General features: G+C 35.0%; 1 protein-coding gene across 30 annotated transcripts in view; it reads right to left on the bottom strand.

The window, feature by feature from the left end:
* Positions 1–13,071, bottom strand: part of LOC145268208 (C-Jun-amino-terminal kinase-interacting protein 4-like) — a 405,923-nt gene that overhangs the window by 234,644 nt on the left and 158,208 nt on the right. The window lies entirely within an intron of this gene.

Below are 13,071 nucleotides of genomic sequence, written 5' to 3'. Positions count from 1 at the left end.
ATGAGAGCATTGCCAAGGTTGCTGCAAAGAAGGTGGGCTCTCTCTACTTTGCCAGAAAATTACTTACGCCTGAAAGTATCCAATACTTCTATAAGGCCACCATTCGCCCAAGTATGGAGTATTTCTGTCACATTTGGGCTGGTGCATCTGCTGCTTGTCTCACTCCTGGACAGGGTTCAAAAAAGAGTCACCAACCTGATAGGTCCTGAACTGTCATCTAAGCTTCAGCCTCTGTCCCATCGATGAAATGTTGCATCCCTCTGCCTGTTCTACAAATACTTTAATGGTGGCTGCTCTGACGAACTGCAAGCACTTGTACCTCCTCGACGTGTCTACCCCCGATAAACCCGACAAGCAACGAAGTCCCACCCCTTTACAGTAGAAATCCCTAGGTGTAAGAAAGCCTTTTACTCCAATAGTTTCTTCCCCAGAACTGCAAGTCTTTGGAACTCCCTTCCGGGATACTGCTTTCCCAACTGTACTGATATGCAGAAGTTTTGACATAAGGGGTATTGAGATTTGAGTAAATCTTTTTAATCGGTTTTCAGTCAGAAATTTGGCTGTCAAGTGATCAAAGTTCAATGATTTGACCTTTTAAAATTCTACCAAACTAGATTACTTGGACATGGATCAAACTTTTTAATTTGATTTGAGTCCAAAACAATACATGTTAAGGGTTCAAAATTGAGGTCAAAGTTTTTAAAAAATGTAATCTCTGTAAGTCTCTACCAAATTACTCAGCCAATTTTTAGTTTAAACATTTGAAATTTTACATAAAGTGTATTCAAACATAGGGCAAGCTTTTTAATTGGCTTTTGGCTAAAAATTTGGCTGCCCAGGTGTCAAAGTTCAAAAGAATTGTACCTTTGCGGTCTATAACAAACTATTCAGCCAATTTTGCGTCTAAACGTTTGAAATTTTACATAAAGGGTATTCAGACATGCAGCTTTTTAATCAGTTTTTGGCCAAAAATTTGGCTGCCAAGAAAAAGTTGACGTTTGCAAATTTTATCAAACTCCTCTGCCAATTTTAGGTCTAAAGACTTGAAATTTTAGATGTGGGTTAACTGGACACGAGTCAAACTTTTCGATATATATATATATATATACTAGCTGTACCCGGCCATGGGTTGCTGTGGCTCAGTTTGTTAAAATGAAACACATTCCTCATAAAAAATTGCATTTTGTATTGTTTATTTATTTTATTATTTTTGCAATTTTTTTTTATCAATAATAAAAGTTGTTTTTTTCCCCAAGAAAAGGTGAATTATTTACCATAAATTGTTAGGTGAAAGTTTTTTTTTTTTTTTCAGGAAAACTTGCATTTATTTTTAAAAAGAAAGATGGCAGTAAGCATTTCTTTTTGAAAACATAATTTTTATTATAAAAAGAAAAAAGCAATGCTTTATATGAACACTGTAAATAGTTAGGTGAAAGTAGAGAAAAGTTAGATTGTTTTTTCAAGAGAATGTACAAATTTTTTTTGTCAATAGATGTTAAGAAAATAAACAGAAAAATACTCCCATCATTAATTAATTATGCAAAAAAAATAAATAAAATGTTGGTTTAGTGTTTCAACAGTTGAACAACGCTTGGCTGAATCCGGTGATTACCGGTCGAACCCTAAACTAATTGGAATCCTGTGTGGGGAAGGGAGGGGGGTAAATTCTGCATGAGTACCATTCTTTTTAATTTTGTCTTTTGTTCAATTTTTTGTGTGGGCTTTTAGCGCTAGCAAACTAACAAATTTAACCAAAATGCAACAAATTCAACAATTAAATAATTTTAATAAGTGCCCAGCTTCTAATACAAATCCTAGTAAATCAATCCGCCTTATTGGAAACACTGAAGGGACGGACGAAACCAAATTATTGCCAGTATGTTTGGGAGAGGTTCTATAGGTGCATCAGAAAGTGGCCATTAAAAATGATGATCAGAACCTTAATAATTCAACTTACTATTTTTTGAAGCTTATAACTACTTGAAAATATAATTCAAACCCTAATTTTTTTCAATTAAAGGAGCAAAGAGCAAATTTTAAAAAAATAACAGGTTTAATAGCAAATTATGCAATATTTATTTCTTTAAAGAGTTTTTTTTTTAAATATAAAGAAAATCAATATATTTTGACTTGCTTATAAATATATGTATATATATATAAATGCCAAAAAATCACTTACCTAAAAAAATACTATTAAATGAATAGTTCCATTCTTCATTGTTAAGTATTTATCCATATTATATTTTAAATTCCATGTATTTTTTAAATAAAAGGACTTTTTAAAGCGAGGGTCCTAGAAAATCGCATTTTTGTAATTAAATAGCTGCTGCTGCTAAAATGAAATTTATGAAGTATGGTTTCGTTCAAGGGCATAAATAATGTCTCTTTTTTATTGCATGTGTTAACCAAAATTAGTATTTTTCATCCTCCGAAGTTAAAAAAGAAACGCACATTCACTGATAAGTTTTTCCCTAGAACAAAAACTCCGCTTCATAGATTTTTAAAATTCTTTTCATGAAATACACGAGTTTTTGATTGATATATTTTAATACTTCTTCATCAACGAAATTTTTTTTTTAAATATCTAAAAAAAGAAAACATTCAATGACATAAAAAAATTTGCCGTCAGCGTCTGGTATTTACTTGACGATGTAAGCATAACATGAACTTTCATTAAAAAAAAAATCAACATGGTTTTTTTCTTTTTTTTAAAGTTTTACACTTTGGACTTTACACGTAAATTTCCAAAAAACTATTTTTTTGTTTTAAATTAGAATATTTTCTTTATTGATCTTTTATCTTCAATTTGGCACATAAATTAATGGTACTTGTACAGTTTAGTTAACACATTAAAAATGAAAATATTGAGAAGTTTAAATTGTATGTATCCGTTATGGAACGAAGTTCTCCGAAAAATATTTCACTTAATTTCATCAAGTAATTTTTTTTTTTTTTTTTTTTTTTAGAGCGAAAAAACAATTTGTTATGATATCGAGCAAAATGTTTAATTTTTAGGAAGAAAAGCTAGTATTAAAGATGGGGAGGGATGTCAGCGCTTTAACTGGAGTTATCTCCCTTTGGCATTTCTAAAAGTCAAACAATTTTTTTTAAATACAAGATGGCTGCCTTCAACACGCTCTCATAAAAACATGTTTTTTCCGCTGTAAAAAAAACCCAAAAAACTACTTGATGAAATTAAGTGAAATTTTTTTCCGGAGAACTTTGTTCCATAACGGATACGTACAATTTAAACTTTTTTCGATATTTTCATTTTTTAATGTCTTGATTAAACTGTACAAGTACCAAATTATTTATTAAAATTTTAATAAAAATTTCAAAATGGGGGTGTGAATTTGAAAAAAAAAAAACGTTTGTCTAAAATATCATATTTGGTTTATTGGAAAGAGCATAAAATTTCACATTGACCCTGAAAATATCGTAAAAATTGAACCAATAGGAAATTTTTTATAGATTTTTAAAGTTTAAAAATTGAAAAATATTTCACTCGTAAAATTCTATTGCTTTTATTACGTAAAAAAAAAAAAATGGTGGCATGAAGGCACGCCGGCATTTTGTAAACACTTTTTTAAAAAATAATATTTCGGTAAATTTTTAGATTAGGTCCACCTCAACAATTTTCTTTTAAATGACGACTTTTATAGGTTTTCCACTATGCTGAATACGAAAATCGCATTTAAATTTTGCAGAAGTAAGTAGTTATCGAAATATAAAAAGTTGTATTATGCACTGTATTCTTTGGCAGCCATTTTGCACGCCATAAACAAATCTACTCATCTCTGACTGGCATTGCAAGCGTGTAAAAAAAGATGGCCGCTAAAAAAGACAATGCATAATACAATTTTTTATATCTCAATAACTAATTATTTCTGCAAAATTTCAATGCAATTTTCGTAGTCAGCATAGTCGAAAACCTTTACAAGTTGTCATTTAAAAGAAAACTGTAGAGGTGGATCTAATCTAAAAAAACACCAATTTTTTTTTTTTCAACAGATGTTAAGAAAATAAAAAATATACTCTCATCATTAATTAATTAATTAATGCAAAAAAATAAATAAAATGTTGATTTAGTGTTTCAATATTTGGACAATGCTCGGCTGAATCCGGTGATGATGGCCGGTCGAACACTAAACTAATTCGAATCCGGTGTGTGTGTGTGGGGGGGGGGGATAAATTCTGCATGAGTACCATTCTTTTTAATTTTGTCTTTTGTTCAATTTTAGCGATTACAAACTAACAAATTTAACCAAAATGCAAAAAATTCAACAATTAAATAATTTTGCTCAGCTTCTAATACAAATCCTAGTAAATCAAATCTTCTTATTAGAACACTCAAGGGAAGGACGGAACCAAATTTTTGCCAGTATGTTAGGGAGAGGTTATATATATATATATATATATATATATATATATTTTTACAATATTTTAAGCAGATTTGACACTCAGCTACCAAATGTTTATGGGTTGCTTGTTAACTTATGATAAAACTTGCGAAGTATGCGCTTGTTTACGGTTGTTGCAAAAATGGAATGGGAATTTAAATTTCACTCCGTTTTAATCTTTTTTTTTAAAATTGTGCTTCTTCTCCCAAACAAATATAATCAAAAGAATAACATTCAACAATTGTACTTGCAACGACTTGTCAGACACAAAATATTAAAATAAAAAAACAAAAAATATTAAAAAAAAAAATATTAACAAGAGAAATAATTACATTTTTAAACGAAAAATGTTAGTTTAGTATATAAAAGTTCCGTTTAGTGATGTCATGTGATGGCACGCGGTGTGAAATAATAGTCCCCAAATAAAAAAAATGGCCCATCCGTACAAAGAAAATCACCTATTTATAGAAAAATTAAGTATAATGTTATAATTAAAAAGAGATATATAGAAACACGCCTGAGTACAGTAAACATATTATACCAAAATGTTGAAGCAATCATTTATTTAGTTATTTAGACTATTAATTACGAACGAACCAGGAGTTACATTTTTATATATATAGATATATATATATATTTTAGTCATCGACATACAGATCTGTTTCGTTGTTTCACAACTCATCAGTGCCGCTAGACTAACACCTATCCCAAGCCAAGGATCGAACCTAGAACCGTCGTGATGACAGTCGGTAGTTCTACCCCCTGACTACGGAAGCGGTGGCCGCATTTAATCTGTCCGAATGTCTATTTAAATAAACATCCGTCCGCCGCTCACAGTGGGCCCAGAGGTGGAAATAGCCTAAAAAAAAACTTTCTCTATGTACCTTGAACTATAGAAATTCTGTAAGTAAATAAAATTTCTGAACAAACAAAAAAAAAATTAGGTCTGTAGCATCACGTGAAGTGATTTTATGCTATCTCAAACCTAGCGGAAATTCAAAATCGTGTCGAGATCATATTCCTGACTACATATGAACCTTATCATATAAACTAAGCCAGAATTTGTAAATAAAATGCCATAATGGGTTTTTTGATGTTATTTTTTCAATTTGTATAACTAAATTCATCTTTTTTTTCTAACAGAGGTCTTGTTTGTGGTATAATAGATGAAATTTTGATAAGATAAAAGCTTATTTAGTGAAATTTTACCTTAATGTTTCAGCAAAATTGTCATTTATTTTTTGTTCAATTCCTCAAATAGCTCAAAAACCGCTAAGATTTACATATCAAAGTATATATGTTTCAAAAAATATAGCCTAAGACCTTTCTAACTATGTCAAATTTGTTTTGTAAATCTTAGCAGTAAATTTTTTTTCTGACAAATAGAATTTTCATTTTTCCGGGATCTGGGACCAAATTACCAAATTCGGGCATTTTGCCAAAGTTTTAGCTTGCTTTTACATGTTCTATCAAATATTTTGAGTATTCTATTATTCTATATGACCATTCAGTTAATGTCTATGCTTTTTTCTTCATTACAGGCTATTATCGGGTTAACTGAAGTTTAAAAAAAAGAAATTATCATATTCAGATGGCAGGCAACAATGTTCTCACCACAGAATATCAGGTCTTCAAAGCCATCATTAGTCAGGCTGCATTATGCCGTACCAAACCACCTGAATATGCCAAATGCTTTCGCCAATTCAGAGAAACTCATGGTTGTCACGAAAACGAAGAAATCAGTGGCTTCTTCTTGAATGCATGGAACCATTTCAAACGATTGAAAAAGAAACGCCTAGCAAACACCGAAATCCTTGCTCAAGCATCGAAAGAAGAAATCGAAATGGAAGGGAACTGTCCACAAGTTGGAAAGAAGCAAAGGAAGAGTTTTGTCAACTTAGGGGAGAGAATGCAGAAGGAAAGAACACAGGGTCTGCTCGACTACATTGAAGAATACGCTGCAAAGGAATGTCCTGAGCTTTCAGTCACTAGGATATATGATTCATCGTGTGAATATTCAATCGGAAAAGAAGACAGCTCGAGTTGGGTATGAGATATTTTCGTCCAATGTGAACGATATTCATTCCTTTGAGATCAATGAAGCGATTGCATTGATGCATTCATTAATGTTGAGTAGGGAGCAAATGAGAAAGATGAGGCACATACTTGCTGCGAAGGGAATCTATTTTCCAACCAGCAATGAGTTGTTGGAGGGACGTAAAAAGCTCCGCCCCAGTATCTCCCCAGTTCTTGATGACAGTGGAGTTCAGGTGCAGTACAAGGACCTAGTGAAAATGACGATCGAGTCCATCATATCCTTGATCCCTAAGAAAATCATAAAAGATAAATGCAGAGATGGTGTCCTTGAAATGGTGTTTAAAGATGGATGTGACGGTGCTGGTCAACAAGTAGTGTGGAACTCTACAAGTATGCTGGACGCAACTGAAAATATGTTCCAGTATGGCATTACACCACTGAAACTACTTGCTCGTTACCAGGACGGTTCTTCTTTTTGTCTGTGGCAGAATCACTCGCCAAACAACTGTAGAACATTAAGACCACTATTCTTGATCAGGGAGAAAGAGACCGATGAAGATCTTCTTAATATGGTCGTTCCCACTACAGACAAAGCACGCCAAGAGTTGGCTTCAGATGGAATTTTTGTTACTGCTGATGGTCAAGGATATGATGTGAATGTCATAGTACACGATTCAATGAAGGATCTGAAATTCAAAAGGGACATTTCAGGGTTGGGAGGGGCTGATTGCATCCTATGCACAACAAAACAGGCTGATTGGACTGACAGAACCAAGGTTGCAGAGGGCTTTCCCATTAACAGATCAGCAAAGAATTCTCTCGAGCTGTACAATGAACTAGTTGATGAGAATGGTAAAGTCAAAGCAAAACAAGGAGATTTTGAGACTCGTCAAGGATTAACCAAGAAGCCACTCACAACATCTGACCAATCAAGCATCACTGTGACTCATTCGTACATCAATGGAACAACGTGGTTCCTGAAGGTTTTGTATCGGTGCCATGCTGACTACCAACAGTGGATTGAGAGGTCCGACGTTCGTGGTAAACCTGTCCGTCGAGCGAAGGATCGAGTTCTCGAAGCGATCTACACAGAGACAGGCCTGTATCTTGATAGAGTCAACTCTGCTGGTGGAAAAGGTGGGACATCAACCAATGGTCCACAAGGCCGTCGCTTCTTTTCAGAGGAAGTTCTAGCTTCAATCGAAAAATTAGTTGATGAAAAACACCGAGAAAACCTGCTTCTCCTTCATCGTCAGCTCTCCACTGTTCTATCGGTTGTGTCGTCGTCACGTAAGATCGATCTGATGAAGTTCAAAGAACTTTGTGAGCAGACTTCATACAATTTGTGTGACAACTTCCCATGGGTCATGATGAATCACACCTTGCATGGGACTCTTCATCATTCAACAGAATTGATGAGTCTAAATGATGCTCATGGACTGGGAAGTCTGTCAGAGGAATGCTTAGAGTCGAACAACAAAGACATTCGCAACTACTTGCAGTTCTTGTCGAGGAAAACTGACCCACTGCTCCAATTAACTGATGTAATGGCCAGGTTACCTGAATGATCAGATCCAATCATCCAGAACATAACCACTCATTTTCAGGCAAGAAAATTTTGCACGGAATGTGGAGCTGACGATCACACCATTCGGTCGCATGGTCGGTTGGTAGGTCTACCGAAGCGGTGGTATGCAAGCCTCGTTGAAGACATTTTTCTTGACTAGATGGTGATTTATTTGTTGTTTTATTTTATATTCTTATCTGCCAGTATGGAATGAGAAACATAACACAAACTGAATTATCTCGGTTGAGTCAACGAAACTACTCCAATTTTATAATTTCTCCTAATTTCGTGAATTTAGACAAAATCAAAGCATTTTTGGTTCCTGTATCCTTTTATACACTTTCTCTAAGTCAAAATATGCTTTAGTTACTCTGTACTTGGGTATAAAACTGAAAACAAAAAACGAGAAAATGCCAGAAAAATCAAAGTAAGACTTCGCCTAATCTCTATTTCCAAAGTTTGGCGATCTGGGGCCAGTGTGCCATATGTTCACATAATCGGTTGTTTGGCTTGTCCAAGAACTGGTATGCAAGCCTTATTGAAGACATTTTTCTTGATTAATTTATATTATCTTTATGTGAGGTTTTGAGAAAATTCAATAATACACATAATGTTTGTATTGTTACCTGTGCAATTTTCAACAGAAATACACAATTTCAGACAGATTCATTACTTTATAAAAGCCAATACATAAACTGGTATATTAGCTCAACATGAATTGCTTCCATTATGTTCTCCTTGGCCATACGCTTCTAACAAGCCCTCAACCACTTTCCTATCTCAATCCAAACTGAAATAATGCCTATTTCAATATTTCTCTGAATTTAGTAAATTTCGGTAGATTCGCGACATTTTGTGACACAGCCAAAATAGGTCAATTTGGTCCCAGAACTGTTTTCAGAGACAAATATCAGTTAAAATCTAATTAAAATGAACCCAAGTTGATCATATGCCTCAAAAGTTTTGAAAAAAATCTTATAAAAGTCATTTGTGATGATGCTTCACCTCTATTTCCAAACATTGGCCATCTGGGCCCACTGTGCCGCTCGTAGAGGGCTCAAACGTTTGTTTGTAAACAAACCGCGAGCTTCGCATTTTTTCAGTTAAATTAAGTGGCGAGTGAGATTATTTACGATAGTGCTCAACCCAAGAGGGGGGCTTTATAAAATATATTTTAGTCATCGACATACAGATTTGTTTCGTTTTCACAACTCATCAGTGCCGCTAGACTAACACCTATCCCAAGCCAAGGATAGATATATATGCATATAAAATTATGAACAGTACATAGGGTCCAATCTGCTAGTAGTACATATATATTATTTGTATACTAAAGTAATCTGTTATCCATCTTGCCTCTTTTGCGTTTGTTTTTTCTAATTGGATGCATAGTGAGAGGGGGACTTCAGTGTTTTAACCTCTAAAAAAAGCCTCTTTGCACTTATATCAAGTACAATACTTAGTCTGTAATTTTAAATATATTCATAGTGTATTTTTATCACATTTCCAAAGTTTCATGCTGATCTCAATTAATTTTAACTGGAGAGTCTTCTTCCCATGTTATACAATAAAATACAATAATGAAATTTTGTAAAGGGGACTTGCATTTAAAAAAAAAAAAAGAAAAAGAAAAAAAAGTTTTAAATCTATAATTTTAACCATGCCTTAATCTGCCTTTAAAATAGAAATTACTACAAAAATTCATTTATTTCATTGAATTATTTTATTCCATTTCTATATTCTGTGCTATCTACTCACTTGAAACTCTACTTTGCCAGATTTGTCTTGCATGTCGTCTTGTTTGTAATATATTAGTAATTGTTAGCAATATATGTATAGATACAATAGAAAATTGAAAATACGCATCTTTTCTAGCATTCATCACCTCTGGAAAATAAGTTTGTATATTCTAAATTATTAATACGGAAATCGAAAATTATACCATCTCAAATAAAAGGAAGTATTAAAATCAAAGCCCACTTTTTTCTCTTAAGGCAGATCCTCCATCCCTCCCTCTCACTGCTCTCAAATAAGCACTAATCTTTGCACCTCAATTCATTCCATGTTGAGACACTGATCTTTTAGCTCACCAACATGGGTCACTCGAAGAACACCAAGTTAAGTGCATCTTTCTATCCATGTTGTATGTAGTCTTCCTATGTAGATCTAGTCCTACCATTTTTTGTTTCTTTGCTTTATATTCTCTTATATATTCAAGTAATTATTAATATCCTATTCATTCATTGTAAAACATTAGTTGCTAGAGATAGGTTTTCTCACAGTATTTGAAAGATACAATTTCTTGTAAATATTAGTGGGGAATCTATCAATCCTCTGCTTATTTATGTAGAATAGAGAAAAACCTTAAAGTAAGGGGGTGGCAGAAATGCAGTGTAGAAACCAGGCGCAGAGTTACCCCTCTTGGTGATGGACCCATACATCTTGTCAGATTATCCATCTAAGAGAAAGAAAACTGATAATAAAACTGAGGGAGGAAGGCCTTCTCAGTCATGGACGACAACCTTCCTAGAGCTGGTGACTCAAATTCTCCATTTGCAAATCCAACTTTCTTAAGGAGTAAACAGAATCTGCCTATCGCTGGCTTTCACACTCCTTCCAGGGGCAGAGGTACAATACAGGGACTAAACCGAGCCACCCTGTGCTTGGCTTTGTTTCCTGACTAGAACAGTGAACGCCGTTCCCCTATTCCCTATTTTAAATTTCTCTCTTTCTCTCAGAAACTGAGCAGATTGGGTTTGCTTGCATGCCACTCATGCTCATTCGACTTGTTTGGGCCGATCTTGTTTGAGAGGTTGAGGGTACCTGGTTGACAGTTTATCTGGCTGCTGTTTCCAACTGACAGTACAAGAGACATAATTTTTTGGTAGCGCTAAGAGTGGCTGCTCTATCATCAGTTGTATTAATATCAGGATAGTTGTAGTGCCATGTTGCACATGGAAAGGGACCTTGCTGCTATATCTGGTGGCCTCATGAAAACGAGGTCACAACTTTCTAGACAGAATTCAGCTAATGGACCACTGTGTGTGTATACTTGGCATCAAAACAGACCCGCTTTGCTCAACACTTTTCCCCTAACCTGACATTAAACAAAAGCATAATGAAATGACAACCCACACAAATGTCACAATAAAACCAAACAACCAACCAAAAAAAAAAACCAAGTCACAAATATCCATGGGCTTAAAGGTAATATAGATGCGTAGAGTCTTACTTTTTAGTAAACTCCCCAGATATCTTAGCATTAAGTGAAACAAATTTACTCTTCAATCTCCTCTAACTACTTTAATATGACAGGATACCTCCCTCTTTGTCGTAAGGACTCAGATATATGCACAGGCTTGAAGTCTATATCCGTAGCACCCTCTCTTTAACTAGAGAGAAAAATCTTGAATCGGATGATTAGGCTTTTATGTACTTTTGACTAACATTTCACCACTGAATTAGTTATTTATATTTTCTCTACCATTCTCCCTCAAGTCAGCATTGTACCCTAATCGATCATGTCTTTGATAGTATAGATGCAGCACTCTTCTTGGATAGTAATGCCCAAATACATGTGTTTGGTGATTTTAATGTCCCCCATAAAAATTGGCTTGGTTTCTCAGGTTACACAGATGTACCTGGACGCTCTACTTATAGCTTCACTATAGCCCATTCCCTCACACAGACAGTAATGTTCCCAACCCGCCTATCAGATCATGAACCTCAGCAGGCTTCGCTTCTAGACCTATTCCTCACCACGGTACCTGAGGACTGCGTGACTAATGTCCGCAGTCCACTTGGAAACGCAGATCACCTAGTGGTATCAGTTGACATCACATTTAAATCCCAATCTAAAAGGTGAGGAACCATTGCTCAAAACAACAAGCTGACTGGGAAGCCATTAGAGAATACATCCGAGATACCCCATGGACCGATATCGTCTCTCTTCCTGCTGAACAGTGATCCAATGAGACAACTGAGTGACGCAAAAGGCATTGAAGCAGATGTTCCCACACAAAATTATTATAGCAAGCCCCACTCACCCCCATGATTCACTGCAGATTGTGCAGCCGCCATTGCATAAAGACAGCATGCATTCTGCCGGTTTATATGTCATAAGTCAAATACAAATAGGCAAAAATTCATAGATGCTAGAAATCATTGTAAGAGTGAAATAGCAACAGCCAAAAGAAAGCATGCTGAAATAATCAGGGAACGCATAGAATCGCAAAAGATAGAAATTTGTGATTTCTGGAAAATCTATAATAGTGTAGTGAATAACAGGCAATCAGCAACAACCAGAAGGTTGCATGCACAGCAATGGAGAAGGCAGAACTGCTTGCCTGGCGATTTGCTTCCATCTTTATCTTAGAGCCAAGAAATAACTCCCTCCCAAATTTTCCTATGAAGACTGAAGCAACAATAGATGATGTAAAAATCGCCCCTTCTCATGTCCACAATATCATAAAAGACTTAGACACCTCAAAAGCGTGTGGGCCTGATCTCATCCCTGCTACACTAATTAAGAAATGTTAAGCTGAGCTAGCCCCCATACTTTCCAAGCTCTACAATAAATGTCTTACTGAATCTTGCTTCCCTAATAGCTGGAAGATGGCCTTTGTGGTACCAGTGTACAAGAATTCTGGTGAAAGAACAGACGCTCTCAATTATTACCCCATTAGTCTCCTCCCACCCTTTGCTAAAATCTTTGAGACCTTAATTAATCAAGCACTATTTCACCACCTCACAAAAGCAAATCTCTCTGACAAACAGTATGAATTCAGGCAATGTCGTTCTACTGCAGATATTTTAACAGTCATCTCTGAACACATTTACCATGTACTGGATAAGGCAGGCAAAGCCAGAGCTGTAGCCTTTGATATATCAAAGGTCTTTGACAAAGTCTGGTACAAAGGGCTGTTAACGAAAATTAAATCATACGGTATAACTGGATGTATACTATATATAATTAGATCCGTCTTAGACAATAGAAGCATACAGATTGTCATTGACAGACGTACATCCAAGCAGCGTAAGATTAATGCGGGAGTGCCTCAGGGGTCG

This window comes from Euprymna scolopes, chromosome 43 (genome assembly GCF_053919585.1).
Source record: "Euprymna scolopes isolate OS-2025 chromosome 43, ASM5391958v1, whole genome shotgun sequence".
Classification (NCBI taxonomy): domain Eukaryota; kingdom Metazoa; phylum Mollusca; class Cephalopoda; order Sepiida; family Sepiolidae; genus Euprymna; species Euprymna scolopes.
Note: the sequence above shows the minus strand (reverse complement) of the source record. Positions and strands in the feature narration are given on the sequence as shown.